Here is a 23,921-nt window from a genome sequence, read left to right on the forward strand (position 1 = left end):
GAGGAAAGAATACTCGATTATATCCAGTCCACAGATGTTCTTTCTCTCCTATGTACATTTCCCTCAAATCCAGGAGGTATTGCCTTAGCTAAGGGGTTTTCCACATTCGCTGCACTCATAAATGTCTTTCTGTATAAGATTTTTAAACGCTGAGGGCTTTATTTGAGTTGGAAGCTCTCCAGCATTTCTCACAGGCTAAGGCTTTGTCATAAGCAGCAGGAAATTCATCAGACTGCTGCCTGATGAGTGCTTGAGGAATCTCCTCAGGGATGGGGAACTCTGTTCAAGTGTAGCTGGGTTCTGGATGTCACAGAAAAGACTCCTGGGATGACTCAGAATAAAGGAACCTTAGGGAGTTTCAAGGTTGAGCAGAAAGCAAGGTGCACTTGAAGGAGTCAAGTGCAGGGTTAGGAGAGAAACACACCAAAGTGTCTCAGGACTAGCTGTGCGCTAGCTGTCGGCTTCAAAGCTACTTCATCTGAACCTAAGTTTGGGCGTTAGATGAAGTATGTACTGCCGTGTTCCTTTTTTCTTATTCTCAGAGTTCTATCCTTGAAAGGGAGACCATCGGAGGTGGGAAGGATAGCAGAGCTATAACACCAATCAAAAGAACCATCACCACTTATTAATGTGTCACAAGAAGGTTGGACTCACACATTAGTTCATTAGTCATATTTTAAAAAATTATTTATTCTTATTTTATGTGCACTGATTGGTGTTTTGCCTGCCTGTGTGTCTGTGTCAGGGTGTTGGATCCTCTGGAACTGGAGTTACAGGCAGTTCTGAACTGCCATGGGGGTGCTGGGAATTGAACCTACAGCCCCTGGAGGAACTGTTGTTAACTGCTGAGCCATTTCTCCAGCCTCACATTAGCCATCATTAACTTATGTTTTCTGGTTATTTCTCAAGAAGGGGAGTCGAGTTCTGCTGGTGGTCTGGCCCATACTGAAGATGTCTCGGGGTAGGGTTGTCAGGCTGAGAGACCAGACCTAGGAAAGTTGAAGGAGCTCTTTTCCTTCTTATGTCCCCTCTATTTCTTAAGTATCTTCCTTGCCTTAGTTTCTCTTTTGTGTTGCTATTCTCAGGAATCAGTGATACATTTCTGATGAAGGCTTTTCCCACACAACCCACATTTAAGTGAGATTGCTACAAACAGAATGAACAGTTCTAAGGATTTATTGAAGAAACCCCCACATTCAGTTTTTCCTGCCATACTCTTATATAATGCAGTAGACGTCTGTGACAAAATATATAGGACCTTCAAAACACACACACACACACACACACACACACACCAAGCAAGCAAGCAAGCAAGCAAGCAAGCAAGCAAGCAAGCAAGCAAGCAAGCAAGCAAGCATTTCTGTACCAGAATCCTCAAATCCAGCCCATGTCAGATGCTATCTTCCAAGAGACGCCTCAGATCCCACAGACTGAGGGCTTACTCCTCCAGCTGCTGCCCACTGAAGATGCCAGCCACAGTCCCAGGATGGCTTGCCTGCATTTCTGATGGACGGTTCTAAGCTGGCATCCCCACAACTCCACCTTGGTTCTACTGCGTCGCTACCGCAGCTTGCAGAACTGGATGCAATACTACCAAGGATACTGGTAAATTCTGGATGATGACTTGCAGAGGGTAAGGTAGGAGGATGGACCACCGTCCAAGAACCTCCACATGCTCACTTATCCTGGTTAGCCAAATTCTCTCCATTTGGGTTTTGAATAAGGTCTCCTTATGGAGGCTTACTTGATTAGATTGTTGCCTGTTGGCGATCAGCTTAACCTTTAGAGGACAGGACAGAAAGTTCCATCTCTCTAATCCTGTTTTGATTTTTTTCAGGTGACCACCTCCATCTAAAGCTATCTAGGGGTTGCCATTGCCTGCCCACATAAACCAGCCAAACTTGTTAGTACACAGGAAAAGACAGCGTCCCTCACACTAACATCTGAATTAAGGTCCAAGAATCATCCCTACTGAATCCCATCCAAAGAGGTCTTTTAGTTTTTGCTTTGTTTTAAAATTAGCTTTAAATTTGATTCTAGACTCGGGCAGTACTTTCATTTCCTAAAACAGAGCAAATCTTCCCCACAGAGGTGTTTCTTGAAGTGAAATGTGTGATGAGAAGTTTTTTTCTGTTTCAAGTGCTTCTTGTTTTTTAAACCTTGACTCTGTTTGACGGAGAGGGAGGCATCTTGACTGGAAATCTTCTTTTGGACTTCTCTCTGTGGACCAGTTCCCCAGGTTTCTTCTGGTCTTTATAACTCTTTCCCCAACATCTATGACTGTGGTGGACACAATCCAGTTTTATGACGTACTATTGTGACATAAACGTGTATCTGGGTATTTCTTGTTTCTTGCCACATTAGTCCCAAAACCCTTCAAGTGTGTGGGGGTAGAGGGCAAATGTCTCAGGTGCCAAGGAGATAAATGAGGGATTTAGTTGCTTCAGGATGGGGACTGGCCTCTAAGAAGACCAATACCACTGGGAGTTTCAGGCCCACTTCCCACTTTTGAAGTAATGAGAGGGACTAAACCACTCCCTAAAGATTAAATTGACCACCAATGGCCAATGACGTAATCATCAATCAACCCTGCTTACACAATGAAACCTCCACAAAGCCCCCAAGGGAGCTGGTTCAGAGGTTTTGGTTTTCTGAATGTGTGGAGGTTACTGGAGAGAGGGCTGTGGATCAAGAGAAGGTGAGCAGGTCCCACTCTTTACTCATGTCCTTTGCCTATGCATCTGTCCGATGCGCATGTCCGTCAGCTCCCTTTGCAATCTTCTTTATGATAATCTAGTCCGTTTCGTTGTTACTATTTGACATAGGGTCTCTCACTATAGCTCTCTCTGGCTGGCCTTGATCTCACAGTGAACCTCCTGACTCAGCCTCCTACCTGCTAAACTAGCAATTGTAAGTAACCCTCCTGAGTTCTGGGAACCATTTTAACAAATCGAACCCAACTGTGGTTTGTGGGAATCCTGAATGGTGTCTGAAGTGGGAGGCGTCTTAGGAACTGAGCCTTCAGCTTGTGGGTTCTGACCCCACCTCCAGGTAGATTATGCCAGAGCTGAATTGGAGGGTCCCCATCTGGTATCTACTGGAAATGTGCTGGGGTCTCAGAAGCCTTTGTGCTGAGTGCACGGAAGCAGGAAGAACACTTTGGCGATTCCTACTTCTTACAGTGACTCTAAAAACTTCTGGTATCTGGGCACAAACAAAAGCAAACATCTCATACTAGCAGTTTTTTTTTTTTGTTTTGTTTTGTTTTGTTTTGTTTTGGAAGTCATTTCTATTCTTGAGAATGGTGACGTTAGGGCTGGAGAAATAGCTACCTTATAATATGCTTGCTTTGCAAGCATAGGAACTTGAATTCAGTCCCCACCCAGAACCCACAGTGAAAAAAGCCAACGAAGGCCCCCCGCAGACAGCTCAGTAGTTAAGAGCACTAACTGCGGGGGTGGGGTGGGGTGGGGTTGGGGATTTAGCTCATGGTAGAGCGCTTGCCTAAGCGGCGCAAGGCCCTGGGTTTGGTCCCCAGCTCCAAAAAAAAAAAAAATAAATAAAAGAGCACTGACTGCTCTTCCCAGAGGACCTGGGTTCAGTTCCCAGTTAGTACCCACATGGCAGCTCAAGGTCACTCCCTTCCATTCCAGAAAATAGATGCCCTCTCCTGGGCATCAGATACTCATGTGGTGCACAGATAAACACGCAGGCAAAAATGCCTAAATTCGTTTAAAAAAAAAAAAAAAAAGCCAGCAGTCAGTTTAGCAGATGAAGGTTCGCTCTGCCAAGCCTGGCCAGTGTCTGAGTGAGACTGTAGGCAGCTCGTTGGCGAGTCCAGGCTGACTCTGTTTGCAAATGTGAGGAGGACATGCTGACGGCGGATGTGCTTTTAATCCTCGGTTACCATTTATGCTGAATTAGGGCACAAGGTGGGCTTGATCCCAGTGAGCCTCTTTCCAGTGTCTGGTTTTAGTCCTCTTACCATTAATGGGAGTGGTTTTCATCTGCTTAGTGACACATAGTTCCGCCCCCCCCCGGAGCTGGGGACTGAACCCGACACATAGTTTTTTTTTTTTTTTTTTTTTTTTTTTTGGAGCTGGGGACGAACCCAGGGCCTTGCGCTTCCTAGGCAAGTGCTCTACCACTGAGCTAAATCCCCAACCCCAACACACACATAGTTTTTACTTCTCTCTCTTTTTTTTTTTTTTTTTTTGAAAGTTTTTGTTACATTTTATTTTTTGTGCATGTGCATCTGCGTGTACTCCTGGTGCATGCATGGACATCAGAGGACAATCTGTGGGAGTCATTTTGCTCTTTTCATTGTGTTAGTCCTGGGGATCCTGTTGGCAGTAACTGCCTATGCCCGCTAAGTTATATCACTAGCCGCAATACTTACCTTGTAATGTGGAATTAATCTCTGACAACAGGCATAAAAATGTACCAGAAGGCCAGACAAGATAGCACAGGTCTTTAATCCCGGCACCTGGGAGGCGGAAGCAAACAGACCTCTGTGAGTTTGAGGTCAGCCTGGTCTACGCAGTGAGTTCCAAGCTAGGCAGCGCTACTCAGTGAAGACCCATCTCGTTTTAAGATCTGTCTAATTATAAGAAATTATAAGAAAAAAGAATCACCACAGATGAGATGGGTAGGAAGAGCAGGAGTTTATTCTCCGAGTTCTAGAGACAGAATGTCTGCAATAGAGGCGTGAATGCAACACGCTCTCCATCTTTCCCTGTCTCCACAGGTCTGCACCGCGATCCATGTCTTCATGTTTCTCTCTCTCTCTCTCTCTCTCTCTCTCTCTCTCTCTCTCTCTCTCTCTCTCTCTCTCTCTCTCTCTCATATTCCAGCCCAGCCTTAACGTTGCTATGTAGCCAAGAGTGGTCTGGGACTCCCGATCCCCCCGACTGCTGGGTTAGAGGTGTGCCCCACCACCCCTAGGGTTGCAGTGCTGGGCTGGAGCCCAGGGCCCTGTGCATGCTAAGCAAGCACTCTACCTGCCAATCCAACTAAGTTTCGGCTTCCTTGTTTTCTTTTACATCTTCTACAGTTATTTTGTGTAGACATATGCATGTACGTTTACACATGCATGTTCCTGGTCCCATCCAATTCAGAGAATGCACTAAATTATGTATTTTCGGTCTCTTTAATCAGGAGCAGTTTCTTGGGCTTTGTCTTTTATTATCTTAATACATTTCCATGTCAGATGAGTCATGTTCCCACATAATAAGGCTCGAAGGAGGTCTCACATGTGACATTAAAAACCTAATCATTAACCTTATGAGCCACAGAAAGCTCCATTAACATTTTTAAGAAGCGAGAAGGTCAGTTATTACATAGAGTGTCCTTTAGTTTGGGGTTGTCTTTTGTTTTCTTATCATTAGATTCTAGTTGTGGGCTGGAGAGACGGCTCAGCGGTTTAGAGCACTGACTGCTCTTCCAGAGGTCCTGAGTTCAAATCCCAGCAACCACGTGGTGGCTCACAACCATCTGTAGTGAGATCTGATGCCCTCTTCTGGTGTGTCTGAAGAAAGCTACAGTGTACTTATATAGAATAAATAAATAAATCTTAAAAAAAAAAATTTCAGTTGCTAGTTTCCAGTAGCTACGTTTCAGAAGTGAAGTTTGCATGGTTCTCAAAGGATCAGCTGTGGAAGTTCACAGAATCCATCTCTGAACATGTTAAATTAGAGGTCTTGCTGTGTTGGCCAGGCTAGACCCTGCTCTCAAGCTATCCTCCTACCTTAGCTTGTCAAGCAGCTGGAAAACATCCACCCTCACTTAGCATAGCAGCTTTGATCCTAGAAGGTAGTTCCCTGCTAAATTTCTCACCATGAAGCTACTCCTTTTCCTTCTATAGCTAATACATATCTTTTATAAGGTTAGGGCACAGCTCAACGTTAGAGAGACTGCCTACCATGCTGGAGTCCCTGTTTCTAATGCAGGCTTCCTACAAGGAAAACAAATATCTTCTGTAGAAGATTTGATACTGTGTTGATACAGGAGTGTCAGCATTTTACCCCGTGCTGTTAGCAGCCACTGGTATTGTTTGGGAAATAAAAACCAAAAAACAAAACAAAACATGTGCTTTGTTCTTTTGCTAAAGAAGGGTCTTGCTCTATAGCCTTGGTGGGACCAAACACAGGACTATCTATGTTCAGGTCTGCTTCCTGAGTGCTCCCAGCACATTATGGGACGTTATGCCCAGCTACATTTTTTTTTTTTTTTAAATTAGAGTGGTGTGTTGCCGTGTTGCCCTGGTTCACCCTGTGCTCGAATTCTTCTGCCTCAACATTCTGAGAGGATTATAGGCATATGCCACCATGACTGGCCAAAACTTTAACCATGACTGTGGTTGCTGCCCAGGGACGCTTCTCTCTAGCCTTCCTCTTTCCTTCCTGTTAGAACTTTCCCTTTCCCCAGGTGGCTCTGGGGCTTTGTTTTGTTGAGGTGGCTTGTTTCATGCTGGGGATCCTCAGAGCATCATGCAAGCTAGGCAGACCCTCTCATGCTAGCTTCATAATACAGTAAAAAAAGAATCCGTTATAAATAGCATAGGTAGCTCCTTCCTTCTCTCCTTATTCCTCCTCCTGTTCCGCCCTCCCTCTCTCTCTCTCTCTCTCTCTCTCTCTCTCTCTCTCTCTCTCTCTCTCTCCTTTCTTCCCTTCAGCTCTCGTCTCTCTAGGGGCTTGCTTGATAGCTGACCTGGAACTCTAATGCCCTCCTTCTTCCATGCCTGCCCAGGTTAGTTGATTTGAGCAGCACACTGGAGGTGGGAATAGCGGTGGTGGTGGTGGTGGTGGGGAGGTTACCTGATTTGCTGGTAGCGTATCTTAGCTGTACAATTGACAACAGATGTCTCTCACCATCCTTCTGCTTTTCTCAGCCATCTCCAACTGTGTTCCCTAATTCTCCCCTGAGGGTGCCATTATCCAAGGGACCAGCCTGTCTTCCTTTTTATCTCAGGAACATTTGCTGTAGCTAACAGCCACATCCCTCTCAAAACACTAAGTCCCCTGATTTCTTAGACGCTGTCCTCTCTTGGTTCTCTTGTTTTATTGGCCTGCTCGGCCATTTTAATTGAGTTTTAAAACATTATGAGCCAGGCGTGGTGGGGCATGTCTTGAATCCCAGCAACCCAACAGAGGTAGGCTGGTCTCTGTAAGTTCAAGGCCAGCTTGGTCTACATAGTGAGTCCCAGGCCAGTCAGGACTACAGTGAGGCCTTGTCTCAAAAATGAACTCTTGTGTATTCGTGTGTGTCTATGTGCGGGTAAACGCACATGAGTACAAGTGGCAAAAGAGGCCAGAAAAGGTGGTTGGATCTCCTAGAGCTGACGTTACAGGCATTTGTGAGCTCTCATATGTGGGTGCTAGGAAAACTACAGGTTAATAGCTGAGCTATCTCCCTAGCACTTAGTGGAATTTTTGGATACAGGCGTTTTGCTCTATTGCCTGGGTTGATCTTGAACTCCTGAGCTCAAGTGATTCCTTTGTCCTAGCCTGAGTGTCTGGGAGTGTATGACATGGGGAACAATGCCTCTACTAGTTACTAGGCCCCTCCCCATTTTGAGGCAGGATCTTGCGCTGTAACCTAGACTGACCTTAAACTAAAGGTCTTCTTGCTTCAGGCCCCTAAGTGCTGAGGTTACAGAAATTGACTGGAATGAGCTTATACACCCAGTCCTGCTCAGCCTCTCATAGTCCATGGCTAGATTCAGTAGCTCCACAGAGTCCACAGAGATCAACCCTCACACTCTTGTCTTCCTGTACCTCCGCCCTCACGCCTAATCGTCAGTAAATGGCTATGTCTGATTGGTTCTCATCTAATCCTATCCTGAGACAAACACTTGACTACTGACCCACTTCTCCCACCACAGTCAGATACATTTAAACACAATTTGCAATTTGTCTGATGGGGCTGGGGGTGTAATCCTGTTGGTAGAGAGCTTGCCGATCATGCGCAGGCGGTGGGGGTGGGGTGGGAGGTGGGGTGGGGGCTGGAGCTGCATAAATGGGGTCTGTGGGAAGTATAGGTTCAGAAGTTCAAGGCCATCCTCAGCTATACAGGGACTTAGAGGGCAACTTGGGTTAGAGAGAATTTCTAAATAAAACAAGCAAAGAGATAAATAAACCTGGTAATTACTAAAATTGTGTTTCTAAACCTAGTCTTTCCTTGATTTTAATCTCAGCAACCATGGTGTGTTTCTTTAATTTGAAAGACATTCATTCATTCATTCATTCACTCACTCACTTCCTTTTTTTTGAGACAGGGTCTCATCCAAGACAGGACAGGACAGAAGAGAACAGTGGATTTTCTAGCCATTTCTCCCCTCAGCTCTCTTAGTTAATGTTTCCCTGTTTGGTCACTCAGGTCTAATTTTATGGGTCAAGCTTGATCACCATCTTGTCCTTAGAAGCTACTACCTGCCAGGTCCATATCCAGATCATTTGTAAGTCTATCTAGGCCTCTCCCTTCACCCTTCCACTTTGGCCAAGATCATCAATCATTTCCTGCTTAAAGCAGGAAGAGACTCCTTGTCTCATTTCTTACTCTGCCCTCTCCCACCCTAACTAAAAAAGTGAGCACCGTGCAGCAGCTAATTGGTCTTAAAGCCGGGGTGGGGGTGGGCTAAAAGTTCATTTCCTTGTTTAAAATGCATTCAGAATGTCTAACAATAGCATTGCCTCAAAGCCCTGTATGATGTCACCTATTTCCCCTGTTTTCGGTGACTTTGACCTTTGCCCTGTATTCCAGCAACCCTGGCCTTTCTAACTCTCCCTCAGACTGATAGAGGGGAAGCTCCAGAAAGCCATGGGCTTTTTCTGCTCCATCACAAAAGGATGAATCCCAAAGCGTCCAGTGCAGTGCCTCCTGGCATATATAGTAAGCCCTCAATGAACACTTGTACAGTGAAAGTGTAGTTGAATACATACATGCCATGGTTGAAGTTATTTGATGTGTGAGCGTGATAGGGAAGGGTTTTGTATCATGCTATGCCTTCAAGAGCACACATGTGGAAGCCAGTGGATAACTTTGCAGAGTTTGAGTCTCTCCTTCCACCTTGATGACATTGGGTACCAGGAATGGAACTCACGTCATCAGGTTTGCATAGCAAATGTCTTTACTGCTGAACCATCTCACTGGCCTCATGATTTCTCCCCTTTAACTTTTAGGCTATCAACTATTAACACACAACATGTGACTCTGAGAGTGTGATTCATTTGTGTGATGCCCAAGGCTAAGGGAAAGAAAGACTTGGAGGCAGAAGTTCAGTTACAATGTCAACCAAAAGCTGAACTGGAAAGTCCATCGGAAGGCAGCCTACGGATTGAGTGCTCCCACAGCTGACATGCCTGGGACTATACCAAATCCGTGCCGGAGAACCTGGCAGAGATGGGGTTGACCATGGACCCCAACAAGGTGATTCCCCTCCGTAAGAGGAAGATAAAGGCCATGGAAGACATGGGAGAGAGATCCAAGGATCTTGTACAAAAGCCCAATGTGGTAAATGACCCAGAGGCAGAAGCCAGCCTCGAAAAGAAGAAAGGAAACATCTGTCTCAGGACCTCATCGACTATGTTCATTATGTGGTGGAGAATCATGGGGAGGACTATAAGGCCATGGCCAGGGATGAGAAGAATTACTATCAAGATAGCCCCAAACAGATTCGGAATAAGGTCAATGTCTGTAAGCGCTTTTACCCAACGGAATGACAAGCTTTTCTTACTTTGCAGAGTAAGAAAATGGAGGTAGACTGAGTGGTGCACACCCCCAGACCTAGGTCTACTGGACCAAAGAAACCAAACCAAGGTAAGGAATGTATAGTTTCAGATGATGCTGGAAAAGTCCTATCGAATCAGTTTTTACGTGTCTCTGTCTCTGTACCCCCCACCCCCAACCCCTTCCTTCCTTTTGGAGAAGGAACTCTATTTTTTTTTAGGAGGGAGGGAGGGAGGGAGGGAGGAAGGGAGAGAGAGAGAGGCTGTCTAATAGCTTTAGCTATCCTAGAACTCTCTCTGTAGACCAGGTTGGTCTCGAACTCACAGAGATCTACTTGATTGTGCCTCCCAAGTGCTGGGGTTAAAGGCCTGTGCCACTGCCATGTGGAAGAGAAGGAACTCTTTCTTTCGAGGCCATGGTTCATATTCTGTTGGGAACCTATAGAAACCAGGGCCTGCTATTCCGTGTTCAGAGGGGATGCTTCATTTCAATGCGTTCTGTAAGTGATAAAAATAACAAAACAAACAAACCGCAACAACAAAACCTTTTAGGTTATCTTTACAGGCTGGAATGTTCCCTCAAACTGTAACATGCCTGGTCTTCTTTTTGCCTTATTCTAGTTCCCATTCTTGTTAAAAGTGAGTGTGTATGTGTGTGTATCTAAGTATATATGTGTGCCATTTATGGAGGCTTTATGGAACACCATTTCTGTCTTTTGAAACAGGGTTCTCATTAGTTTGCAGCTCATCAGTGTCCAGGAATGTATGCCCCTGCATTCTTGGCCCCAGAGCTGGAATTATGATCATATACTGCCATGTCTGGCTTTTATGGAAGCACTGGGGATCTTTTACGTAGCCTCTGGGAATTAATGCAGGTCCCCTGTTTTTGTAGAGAAAACCCTCTATCAACAGAGCCATTGCCCAGATGGCACAGTGGCACATACTTTTTTTTTCCTTTTTTCTTTCTTTCTTTCTTTTTTTTTTTTTCCGGTGCTGGGGACCGAACCCAGGGCCTTGCGCTCGATAGGCAAGCGCTCTACTGCTGAGCTAAATCCCCAACCCCAGTGGCACATACTTTTATTCCCAGCACTGGGGAGGCAGAAGCAGCAGGATCTCTGTGAGTTTGAGGCCAACTGGATCTACATAGTGAGTTCCAGCCCAGCTAGGGCTACACACATAGCTACCCTGTTTCAGAGGGGGGAAAGGTGGAACAAGAACAAAACGACCAATCAAATAAAAGAAACCCAGACAACCAAACAAAAACTAAACTAAAATGTTGTGGGGCCTACATTTCAACAGTTTTGGCATTCCCTATCCTTTCCATTTCCTTGCAATATTTTCCTTGTAACATCATCACTTGGAATTGTCTGTGAACTTTGTCCTTGCCTCTATTTAACTGGAAGCTTACAGAGAGCACTTTTCTGTTCTCTCCTGTCTTCATTGCTTAGAGCAGCGGCTGGCTCCTGGCACACATTCCATGCATGCTTCCTGCACAGAAAATTTTAGTGTGTGTACAATACATAAATGACAGGTTTTTGACATGTCAGACAGTTGAAATTTAAAAAGTTGGTAGGCTTGTGCCTCACTGAAGCATTTGTGCCTATCAAAGCTTTAGAACAGGCCAGATAGCACAGGCCTATAGTTCTGGCTATCCTGAAATTTACAGAGTGGGTTCGAGACCAGCCTGGGCAACTTAATGAGACTCTACCTGAAAATTAAAAATCAAAAGGAGGGCTGAGGTATGGCTCAGTGGTAAGGCCTGTTGGGAGTGAGGCACCAAGTTCAGTCTCCTGTACTGTGGATAGATACATGCTTTAGGGCTAGGGAGATAACTAAGGAGACATAACCAGGAACCCACATAAAAAACATGACATGGCGGGTGCCAGTGGAGGCACAGGCATTGAGTCCCAGCATTCACAGGAGGCAGGTGGATCTCTTGTGAGTTTGAGGCCAGCCCTGTCTACAGAGGGAGTTACAAGACAGTCAGAGCTATACAGAGAAACCCTACCTTCAAAAACCACACACCAAAACCAAACCAAACCAGAACACAAAAACATGACACGCATGTGTCTACTTGTAATCCTCAGCACTGGGGAGACAGAGACAGAAGAGACCCTTGGGACTCACTGCCTAGCTTAGTCTATAAGTACCAGGTCCCAGGTACCAAACCTACTTTAAGAAAATACAATAGGTAGCTATCCTGAGGAATAACAACTTCAGCTGAAGCCTACCTTTGTCCTCCACACGCACATCTGTGCACACAACTATGGAGCGCTCACAAACACAGGTATGTCAATGAAAAAAAAAATAAAAATGGAAGGACATGACTGCTTCTAGGTATGTTGGAGAAAGATTGTTGTGGATAAAAACGGGGAGGCAGAGGAAGAGTCTAGAGTAACAGACTGAGCTGGGCCATGTGAGGAGAGGGGGGAAGGGATCCACCAACCTAGGGGGGTGGCCTAGGCCAGAAGACTGGCCAAGAGAGTAAAAGGTGGACCAAAAAGGACTGGTAACCAAAATGGCTGGATTATATGGGGAAGGGCAAGAAGCCTCTAGGTTGGAGTTCAGGGGAGGGGGAGGGGTATGACAACCATACCACATACCAGGTATAACTGAGGGATTCGGGATGTGTGCTTTGATATGTAAATGAGTGCCTCAGTTTGCCATTTGTCCCTGGGTTTGAGACCTAAGAGTACACACATGTACACATATGTACATGTACAAACACAAACAGGAATGAAGACATCTGTAACAAAGACATTAGGGGAAAGAAATATACAGAAATAAAAATTGGCTTCATCATCTATCACAGTAACCTCATCCTGGTTATAAAAAAAAGACAACGGTTTTTAGAACATTTGTTTAAGACCCAGCTAGATAGATGTAGTCCCATTTCTCCTGTTGAGTTTTCTTTCTTGTCATCTCCGATAACCTGACCTCTGGGACTCTTAATCCATCAGAGACGATATAATATTGTTAAATCTCAAAAGGATCTCTAGAGGCCATGGGTACAGGGCATGGCCGCCTTCCAAGGCCATCGAGGGCCCGTCTACCTCTGGCATTTCGGATTCCAATCACTGAGCGATCATTCCAGAGACTTCTCTGGCTACTACAAAACATTCCAAAAGCAAATGGCTTCTTGACAATAGACCCAGAGAGGAGAGAACAGCGCTGCACGTGACAAATGGGAGTCTAGCTCATCTGTCTCCCTTTCATGCTTTCTTTTCTACTGGGTTCAGCAGGGCCTTTATTCTATGTCCGGTGCTGCTCCCAAAGGGGTCTGTGGAAGAACAAATCATGGATTCTTTGTTAAGTCCTGCCTTCCTAGGCTGTCCTGTCTGAGTTTTAAAAACTGGCCTCAGCTTTTCCCTGTTTTTAGTCATTTAAACAAAACTGCAACTGCAAGCGATCTGGTGGAACGGATTTTAGGTTTTCTCCCTGTGGATTTTTTTTTCCCTCGAGCCTTTTGTTTCCTGGTACTTCTTTTTTCTTGGCTACCCAGTAGTTTTGTAGGGGATTTTGTTTGGAAACTGAATTTTGTTGTATACTGCTGGCTGGCCTGGAACTGTGAAGGCCACATTACCCTCAAACAATTCTGCCTTTCCACTCAAGAACTGGGATTATGGGTTTGGATTATCTAGCTTTCTCTCTGTAGGCTTTATCACCTCTAACCTTTCTGTTTCTTAAAAGTTCCAGTCAGTGTTAGAATTTTAACGGATGATCTCATTTAACCTTCAAAGCAACACAGCAAAGTACAGGTCTTGGGCAATGAAAATATTCCCTGCAGACACAAAGAGCGAAGGTCTCTGGCATTTGGATGCCATTCCTGTTTTCAGTGGGGGAGTTCCCAGGTTGTCTCATTTCAAAGCTGAGCTTGCTTTTACAAACCTGGCTAACACTGAGAAGGCAATCTTAAGGGACAGTACGACGTGGAGGTCCTAAGTTAAGAAAGAAGAGTTCTGACATTTTTGCTCGTTCAGTATTGACTAACGTTCCCTCACCCGGCTTAAGTAGTTCAAGCTGGCCTTTAACTGCAGCTCCTATTGCCTCCACCTCCTGGGTGCACCACCACTCCAGGGTTATGTGGTGCTGGGGCTTGAGCACAGGACTTAGTGTGGTAGGCGCTCTACTGAGACACATCCTCACCCCGATTGCTTCTGAAAAACTTTTCCAGAATGGTAAATGGTGGAAAAGAGAGATGTAGTGTAGGTGCTGTAAAGGGACTGCAAGGTCTGATGACCGATTCTCCTTGTGTCTGGAAGGCTGATAGGCCACTCCTGGCCCGCGGGGCGCAGTCTGTTTAACCGGTTTCTGTAGTCCCGGAAAGGCGTGTCCCAGTCGCGCTGAGGCCCCGGGCGCGCGCGTTCTGTGCAAGTCCGCCCTGGAGCGGGAAGATGCACGGCCCACGCCTCCAGAGCTTCCGAGGACCCGAGTGTGGGGGGACAGGTGGACTAGGGATTCGGGTGTGCATTGGATCTTCCACAGTGGACGCTCAAGCATGCTGGACTGTGTCCCTCCACTTGCCCGCCAAGGTTCTTAGATGGGCCTTGACCCTGAATGCAAAGAGTGGGGCTTTCTGATTGGCTTAGAGTACAAACGCAGGCAAGCACCGCCAGAGACCCGCTCTTCTATTGGGTTTTACATGAACTGCAGAGCACCAAATAAAGAGGCCTTCAGTCATTGGGCCATTGTGTGAATCTCCTTTTGGCTTCTCTGCAGACTGAATTAGCGTCCCAGGATTTTCGTCATGACTCTTAAATCTGGGCTTGTCAGTTCGGCCCAGCGTTCCTGGTCTCTAGGAACAGCATGGGACTTTCAGAGTTTAGCCAATCACATAACGTTGAGATCAGGTTGCCAGGCAGATTATGCTAATAAGACCCCGCCTTTTATGCTGCTCCCACTCTGCGGCGGGAAGAACCACCTGGAGGCGGCGGGGGGGTTTGATTTCCATCACCCCTAGGGAGAGAGGATCCGGGACCCGCTGATCTTCCAGCTCCCCTCACCCAACGTCGTGTAAGTACCTAAAGGATTAAGGGAACCGGATAAACCGGGGTCCAGAGTATCCCATCGCCTGGGAGAGTGTTTCGTCTTTGCTTAGTCCCACCCAAAATGGCGCCCAGCTCTTTCTGCGTCTCAGCGCCCGGCCGGGGCCAACCGACCGCGGACCCGGGTGGGGGGGGAACTGATGGTAGTGGTGGGGGGAGCAATCCCGGCGGCACCGCCCGATGGTACAGTCCAGCCGGGGCTGGGACGAGGCACCTCGCTCGGGGTGGGGGGTCAAACCATCTGCACCTTCTACGCCGAGAGGGGAGAGTCCCCTCCGGGAAGCCGTCCGGGCCCCGCGTCCAGCGTGGGCTTCGGCGCCGCCCGCCTCGACTCCCCGGCCCGCAGCCTGCCCCGTGCCCCCCGAGTGGCTCGCGTGCCCCGCCGGCCGTGCGCTCCTCTCTCCCCTCCCGCGTTGGTTGGGCCGGGACGGCGGTTGGGCTGCCTGCGCGCCGGGCGGCGGTTGGGCGGGCGAGTGGCCGCGGGCTGGGACCCGTGCGGGTGGTGGTGGCGCGCGTGGCCGTGGGTTCTGGTGCTGGCATCCCGGCCCGCGTTTCCCAGCCACCCCGCCCGCAAAGGTGTGGGGACCGCTCCTGCGGGTCTGTCTGCAAACAGGATGGCGGGCTGGGTAGGGCGGAGGCCGAGGACCAAGAAAACTGGCGAGCGAGGCGGGTCTCTTAGGGAGTCGGGCTCTCATTGAGCTAATATTAAAACGAGAAATGTCTGTAGCCAGGTTGAATAGGTACTAGATAAAATGGCATAGTTGAGATCTGCCTTCCCGGCATACGAAGGCTGCTGAATTCGGGTGCCATTTATTGTAGCCTTGTTAGGTTGATATTAGATGGATTTCAACCCATTTTCAACCAGTATATATGTACACTTAAGCCAGAGAGTAGGGGGTAGTTTGTGGTGTCACTGATGAAGTCCACGCAGCTAAAATCCCATACCCCGAATCCTTAAGGAAATTGCCTTTACATCTTTCACTAGTCTTGTGTTTAAGGCCAATTCTATCTACTTTTCATTAAAAGCAAAAGGTACTCTTGACTAGCCCTCGCTTTCTGACCTGTTCGCGCCACTGCAGCAGTTAGCTCTTTGTGGGCCCGAGGGTGTGCAGCATTACATTGTATTCTTTTGTACCCACCCCCTCCACTGGTGCCACAATACCTTCTGCACCCATGAGCTGTACTTGTTTGTTGCTCTAGAATTGAGAAAACGAAATCAGTTTTGGTTGGGGGCAAAGTAACGTACCACGTTTGCGCAATCTGGTATATTTAGTAACTACTAGGTTTGCTTTTCACAAATTGAGGCGAAACTGACACGGAATGAACTATTTTCATAGGAATGATTTCCCTGTCATTTAGTAGGTTTACATTTTTATTTTGGTTCAAGGTTTTTTCCCCCCACCTGTGACTCAATTATTCCAATAACATCCACCTTCTGAAGTAGTTACATTTTCCTTAAGGGTCTTTTTCTTTCTTCAGATGAAGTCATTTTTACATTTTCTAATGATTTGTAACATGATCCACCAAAAGTAATTGGTCCATTGTAGGTGAGCATGTCCAAGTGAGGCAAGGCTCTGTCTTCAAGCCCCCTAAATGCTTTTTATTTACTGATTCTGGAATGTCAATCCAATATAACCTCAGATTGGCACTGGCCAATTACTTGGCTTCTTTTTTTTTTTTCCTTTTTAACAGTAACACGTGATTATCATAGAAACAGCATAAGAAGTAAAAAAGCCCTAACATATGACTAGATAAAATCCTTTCTAGTATATCTGTGTTTTAGATCTTTGGGTGCAAGAACAAATGTGCACAAGATATTTGTGTGAGCACCTTGTGTGGCTTAGTGTCTGTTTTAAGTGAAGATGGGTGCTTAAATACTTCACTGGTGATTTGCCACACGAAATCCTATGAGCCGAAAGAGTAATTTTCTTATTCACTTTACTTAAAAAAAAATATTTGTTTTGAGACATGCGGTGCTGGCTGGTCTGGACTGCTCAGAGCTGCTTGTGTCTGCTGGGATTAAAGGAGATTAAAGTCAAGCCCTGCTACTCCCGCCTTTGCTTTGTTCTTTTGAGACAGAGTCTCACTGTGTAGTTTTATCTGGCGTGAATAGATAGACCCAGGCTGGCCTGAAACCTTCAAAGACTGGGCTTAAAGGTGTGAGCCAGCACTTCTGGCTCATTTTACTTTTTAAAAGCAAAACCTGGGTCCCTGACACGATGCTCAGCAGGTAAAGCTTGTTCTCAGGAACCCACATAATGGTGGAAGGAGAGGACCAACTCCACAAAGGACACCTGTACCCCTATCCGAAACAACAACAAAAGTTGGTACACACTTTAAATCTTAGCACTGGTGAGACATAAACAGGCGGATCTACAGAATTGATTTGAGTTCCAGGACAGCCAGGGCTATACAGAGAAACCAGCAAAATTTTGGGGCCAGTGAGTTGGCTTGGTGGATAAAGTGTTTGCTTTGTGAACATGAAGAAATGAATTCTAATTCCCTACCCTCATAAAAGCCAGTTATGGCCCAGCATGCCTGTGGCCCAGCACCTGGGGGTGGAGACTGGATGATCTGGGAGACTTGGTGCTCCCCCTCCCCCTCCCCCAGTCAGGTTAAGTAGGTGAGCTGCAGGTTCGTGAATGTCTCCGTTTTAGAGAATAATGTGGAGCGTATAAGGAAGATACTTGGTCTCTGGGCTCAAGGTATGCAGCGCAGGCCTGTAAACACACACAGATACACATGAGTAAAAGCTAAAACAATAAGAAGGATAGGCTTCTGGACCAGGCAGAACTGGGGCTGAGAACTGAGAAGCACTGAGTTGTAATTTTCATTTCCTTAGTACGTTTACATTTTACGCAGTAGTAAATACATGGTGACTGCATGATTTCATTTGGAAAAGATTATATGGTGAAAACTAGTAAGCATCCTGTTGTAGTTTATTTTAAACTTGAGTGCCAATGGTTGCTGCCATTCAAATACATAGTCTCCTAGAAGTGTAGACACTCCCAGTCCGGCACTCTGCTTGCCTACATGCAGAACTTGTTTCTGTTTGTGATAGATTAACAAATGGAAATTAAGCCTAGTGACTTAAGAACAATGAAATGTTAGGGCTGGGAAGACAGCTTGGTGGCAGAGTGTGTCTGGGGTGTGTAAGACCTTGAGTTCAGTCCTCAGTGCATAACCCTCCCTCACCACACAAAAGCTTGGGCCAGCCTGATTTTTGCAGAGAGGTTCTCCATCAGTTCTCCTGGGGCCCAGGTGGGGTACGGGTGGGAGACTGAATAGGAGTACGTTGGTTCATACTGTAGAAATTTTCCTCACTGTTTTTGTGGTTTAGTTGAATGATCATGTAAGAGGTAGAAGGCTATCTGGTTCCTGTCCTTTTGAAATGCCACTGTAGGCCAAGTGAAGGCTCATTTGGAGCACTCTGAGCTTGTTCAACTCTGCTTTATTTCCTGTAGCTTCTGTGGGTTTATACCATGGTGTTCCTTCTGAAACACAACCCCCTCCTCCCTTCTTTCTGAAGTCTTCTGTTGTCTTCCTGTTGCTCATACCTGGGTGACAAAAGTCTGTTCAGGTTGTAAGAGTGACTGGAAGTTCTTCCTCTTCCTCTTCCTCCTCTCCCTCTCCCTCTTCTTCCTCATGCTCTTTCTTCTCTTCCCCTTCTTCTAAAGATTATTACTTTTTGTATGTTTATGAGTGTATGTTGCACATACATACCTGGTGTCCCTAGGGGCCAGAGGAGGGTGTAGGACTTTTTGGAACTGCAGTCTCTTAAGTGCCGGGACCCAAGCCAGGTCCCTGCAAGAGCAGCAAGTGCTCTTATTTACCCTGAGCATCTCCATGGCTCCGGGAAGCAGTGGTTTTGTTTTTATTTTCTTTTTAATAACTTTAAATGGTTTAGTTAATTTAGGGGATGTTCATGTGAGGAATTGGTTAGGGAAGAAGAAAGTTATGGTTAATCTCAAGTGATAGCAAGACCAGTTAAAATGTGCTGAAAACAGTTGTCATAAAATCAAAACCGCATAGGGCTTTGACTCCAAACAATGATTGCTAGAAGGTTATGGGCGATCTGATGGAATAGCTGGTTACTGTTGGTTATTCTTTAAGTTTAACTCATTTACTTCAGAATTAGAGTGAGGGGGCTGGAGACATGGCTCGGCTGCTAAAGGCACCTGGTACCAAACCTGAGGCCTGTGCTCAGTCCCTGAGACCGGCGGTGGCGGGAGAGAACTCACTGCGGCTCGTCCTCTGTGCTGTCTTCCAGCATCAGGGACTCTGAGGTTGTGATTTATGTAGTGTTTCTTCTGCCATGTTCCCTTTCGGCAGCACAAATGGTATCCTGTTAGCCAGGAACCTGTGTCTGCTAAACTTCTGAACTATGACACATACGCAGTCTGCGAGTGTGAATGTGCACATCGAGTTTTGAGATTTAGTATGAAAAAATAGTTTAAATATTGAGATGCTAATATGTGGGCCATGTAGTTAAGTAACATAATTTCATGTTTTTGTGGTTAAACATCATGGTTACTGGGACTTCCAACTTACGTGGCTACCATATTTGTATTGACCAACTCAGCCTTAGCCTGGCGGGGTGGGGTGTTCTCAAGTAGCAGTAACACTATGTGCTTATTATCTTTAGGTTTCTCTAGTGTCAGCTAATAGGGCTAATTTGTAGGTGTGTTTGGTTTTTCTAGTGGTTATGATAGCTCTCACAAACCCACAAGTATTCCTTTGAAGAGTGTCTTAGTCTTCAAACCACTTCCTAAGAGTTGTGTCAAATGTTATTGAATTAATGCATATTCAGCTAATTGTTTGAACTTAATATCAAAATGAGATCTATTCTGTCTGTCTTGGTGGTTTCATGTGCACGGGTGCATGTGTGTGTGTGTGTGTGTGTGTGTGTGTGTACATGTGGAAGCTAGAGGCTGTGGACAACAGCCATCCCACCATGTAGTCTTTAAATGAAAAAAGGTTTTCTTTTAGTATTTTTTAAAAAATTTTATATGAATGAGTGTATGTATGTGAACCATGTATGTGCCTGGTTCTGGTGAAAGGCAGAAGAGGGTGTCTGAGCCCCAAGCACTAGATTTACAGACAATTGTGAGCCACTGTGTGGGTGCTGGAACTGAACCCTGATTCTCTGCAAGAGCAGTAGGTGTTCGCAACCAGTGAGCCATTTTCTGAACATGTGTGTGTGGGGGGGTGGGTAGAGGGAGGGAGAGATAGGGAATGTGTATGTTAACGATGTCCTATTTATGACTTAGATATCAGCAATTACTTGCTCTTAGCACTTCAGCCAGTTGTGAATCTCTTCAGTAATTATTACCTGCTGCACAAAGAAGTTATTTTGACCGTAGCTGATAGCAACACTAGTCTGTGGGCATAAATAAAAATATTTAGAAGGCAATTTGATGGACACAATACATTTACTTAGTCCAACACTAGTAGCTTCTTCGCTCTAGCCTGTGATCCCTGTAGCAGCAGGCTTTTGACCAGGTTCATTGTGCCTGGCAGGAGTTCTGTTCTGTGGAGCAGGCCTCAAATCCAAACACAAAGCAGTTGGCCACTCCCGTAACAGTCACACACACCTTGCAGTGGCTACACCTTGCCTAGGAGGTTGGGAGTGTAGCTTACAGAACCTACAACTGAGGAAGGCTGTTAATGATTTTTCTCCCCTAGTGGCCTACGAAGTGGCTTGCAGCACCTTGGAAGCTAGTCACCGGGATGAAGCTTCCAGCTCAGTGCAGCCTTGACTTCTCATGTGCTATAACCAACGTTTGTAGTGTATCTGGATAGCTTTTAAAACATGCATATAAGCGTTTTGCCTGTATGTCAGCGCCATGTGCAGAAGTGTCCTTGGAGGCCAGAAGAGGGTGTTAGATCTCTTGGAATTGGAGTTAGGGATGGTTGTAAGCCACCATGTGGGTGCTGGGAGCCAGGCCCTGGTTCTCTGTAAGGGCAGTAAACACTTTCTTTTTCTTTTTAATTATTTATTTATTTTATGTATGTGAGTACACTGTAGCTGTCTTCAGACACACCAATAGAGAGCATTGGATCCCATTACAGATGATCATGAGCCACCATGTGGTGCTGGGAATTGAACTCATAACCTCTTGAAGAGCAGTGAGTACTTTTAACTTCTGAGCCATCTCTCCAGCCCAGTAAGCAATTTCTTTAAAAGCAAACCAAAACCAAAACCAAAACCAAAAATCTCTTTCTTGATTCTATGTGAATTTCACATCATGCACCTAATCCTCCTTTCCCATCTCTTCATATGTGCCTTCTGCCTTTGCAACCTCCTAAAAGAAAACAAAATAAAATGAAGTAAGATAAAATAACAAAACAAACAGAAGGCAGATTAGGGGCCTGGCCAGCTCTCCTGTGCTCACACCCTTGGCATGGCTTACCAGGGCCAGCTCTACTCTGCTGTCCAGGTAAGGTGGGGAGTGCTCTCCGAAGTGGTACAGCCAACAAGGGGCAAGGCCAGCTCTGTGCAGTCCTTTTTTTTTTTTTTTTTTTTTGGTTCTTTTTTTCAGAGCTGGGGACCCAACCCAGGGCCTTGCGCTTCCCTAGGCAAGCGCTCTACCACTGAGCTAAATCCCCAACCCTTCTGTGCAGTCCTTAAACATAAACATGGTCCCAGGAGGCAGCCCAGATCAGGGATGTCTACATGGCCTTTGGTGATAACATGGACCATGGACATCCACACAGACGCCTGTTGTCACAGGGCCATGGACCCAGGCATTGCTCTCAGCTGCAGCATGGGCCAGGACACCATCATGGCCTCAGGTGACGTTGTAGCTACTCACAAAGGCTGTTCCTCACCACCTTTGAGTCTTGAATTCTGCCTCCCTTCATTGTGTACAAACTGTTCTGCTTCTCTTTTTCTTCCGTCTCTCCATCACATGTGTGCTCATTGTAGTAGCACCTGCTGTGGGCGAGCAACTCGGGGCTGGGCCTCTGGCTGTCTTCTGCCTGTCGGCGCCTGTGGGCCTCGCAGTAAGCAGTCCTGATTGCTAAGCAGGTGCTTCATCCCCCTTTGACCAACTTTTCAACTTTACATTTAATTCTTAGTGTGTGCTGGGTGCATGGTGGCATCCACTTTTAGTCTCAGTACTGGGGACAGAGGCCAGGTGGATCTCAGGTGGAGTTCGAGGCCAACCAGGTCTACAAGTGAGTTTGAGACCCACCATCATTACTTCATGAGCCTCTGTCTCAAAACCAAAACAAATAAAACTCCAAAACCTTAAAACATGCCATCGATAGTTCATTAGTGTTCAATTTTACAAAAAGCAAAAGGTGACAGGTTTGGTGAACCAGACAAGAGTGAGGAGGCAGCCAAGATGTAAGAACTCTGCACCCTCGGTCCTAGACTGTGGTGTGTATATCGATGAGTTCATCTTGTCATCATTTATATATCTCTTCCTCTCTTGACTTTGATTACTTGAAAAGCATTCTTGATTTGTGTGTGTGTGTGAGTGTGAGTGCATGTGTGTGCTGCTAAAGATGGAACCCAGGCTAGGGAGAATGCTCTTCCACTGAACCATACCCCTAGCTTTCCAGCCTCTAGATTTTACTTTATTTTTTAATATATTCTTTCAGAAACTTCTTTTTTTTTTTTTTTTTTTTTTTTTTTTTCCGGAGCTGGGGACCAAACCCAGGGCCTTGCGGTTTGCTAGGCAAGCGCTCTACCACTGAGCTAAATCCCCAACCCCATTTTTTAATATATTCTTAAGTAAAATATAATTACATCTCTTTCCCCTTTCCCTCAGTGTGTGTTATTTTCAGCAATAGACTTACCTTCAACCTCCGAGAGGCAATCATGCAGCTCCTGGACTGTAATTAATTCATTATTGATAAATATAAGTGCCTTTAAACACTGATGTTTACAGTACTTTGAGACAAGGTCGTGTAGCTCTGGCTATCCTGGAATAGCTGTAGACCAGGCAGGCCTCTAACTCAGATTCTCCTTGCCTCTGCCTCTGCTCCCCCTTGCTGGGATTAAAGGTGTGTGCTGGCCTAGAATGCTTTTTAATGTGAGTTTAGCTTCTTTTAAGTGTCTTCAACAAAACAGTAATTCTAGGATGAAAGTGAGGTTAAATCGCTGTTGTGGTGGACTTTGACTTAAAAGCTTTAGTAAGGTAATATTCATATTTATGATAACTATCCTAAGTTCCTGCTGTGCTGCCCAGTTTCCATTCCTAGAGCAGCATATTGGATATAATCAACTCATAAAGAGAAAAGAATCATTTGACTAGTAGTTTTGGAGTTTCCTCTCTATGACTAATATATCACAGTGGGAGCATATTGGTAGGGTCTCATGACCAGAAAGTGAAGAAAGAGTCCAGTGTCCCACACTCTCCTTCAAGGGCACCTTCTTCCAGTGACCTGAAAGTACCAACTTTTTTTTTTTTTTTTTTTTTAATTTATTTGTTTTACATATGTGACTACACTGTCACTCTCTTTAGACACACCAAAAGAGGGTATTGGGTCCCATTACAGATGGTTGTGAGTCACCATGTGGTTCCTGGGAATTGAATTCAGGACCTCTGGAATAGCAGTCAGTGCTCTTAACCTCTGAGCCATCTCTCCAGCCCCAAGTACCCACTTCTTAATGTTCACCACCTCCCAGTAGTGCTAAGCTGAGGACCACCAAGCCTTAAACACATAGGCCTTTAGGGGACATTTTGTTGACATTGTTTTAAGACATGGTCTCACTCTGTAGTCTTGGCTGGCCTGGAACTCTTGTGTAGACCAGGCTGGCCTTGAATTTACAGAGATTCTTGCCTGCTTCTACCTCTGCCTCTCTAGTGCTGGAATTAAAGGCAAGTGCCACCATGCCCAATATTTCTTTCTTTTTTTTTTTTAATTTTTTTCTTTTCTTTTTTTTTTTTTTTTTTTTTTTTTTTTTTTTTTTTTTTTTTTTTTTGTTGAAAGAATTATTTATTTTACTTGAGAACACTGTAGTTATCCTCAGACACATCAGAAGAAGGCATTGGATCCCATTACAGATGGTTGTGAGCCACCATGTGGTTGCTGGGAATTGAACTCAGGACCTCTGGAGTCAGTCAGTGCTCCCAACCGCTGAGCCATCTCTCCAGCCCCCAACATTTCTTTTTTTCCCCCCTTTTCCCTTTTTTGGCAG

At 45.7% G+C, this 23,921-nt stretch overlaps 1 protein-coding gene and 2 pseudogenes across 2 annotated transcripts in view; 2 read left to right on the forward strand and 1 right to left on the reverse strand.

Moving 5' to 3' along the window:
* Window positions 1-5,203: 5,203 nt before the first annotated feature.
* LOC116908432 lies at window positions 5,204-5,300 on the reverse strand (annotated as a pseudogene).
* A 3,934-nt stretch (window positions 5,301-9,234) lies between these two features.
* LOC116908143 lies at window positions 9,235-9,764 on the forward strand (annotated as a pseudogene).
* Window positions 9,765-14,484: 4,720 nt separating this feature from the next.
* Prdm10 (PR/SET domain 10) overlaps window positions 14,485-23,921 on the forward strand; it is a 100,732-nt gene continuing 91,295 nt past the window's right edge. For both annotated transcript variants that reach the window (XM_032909393.1, XM_032909394.1), the window contains exon 1: window positions 14,485-14,738. The gene's annotated coding sequence lies outside the window, so the exon portion shown is untranslated. The remainder of the gene's footprint in view (window positions 14,739-23,921) is intronic.

The sequence above is a fragment of the Rattus rattus genome, chromosome 8, assembly GCF_011064425.1.
Source record: "Rattus rattus isolate New Zealand chromosome 8, Rrattus_CSIRO_v1, whole genome shotgun sequence".
Lineage (NCBI taxonomy): Eukaryota > Metazoa > Chordata > Mammalia > Rodentia > Muridae > Rattus > Rattus rattus.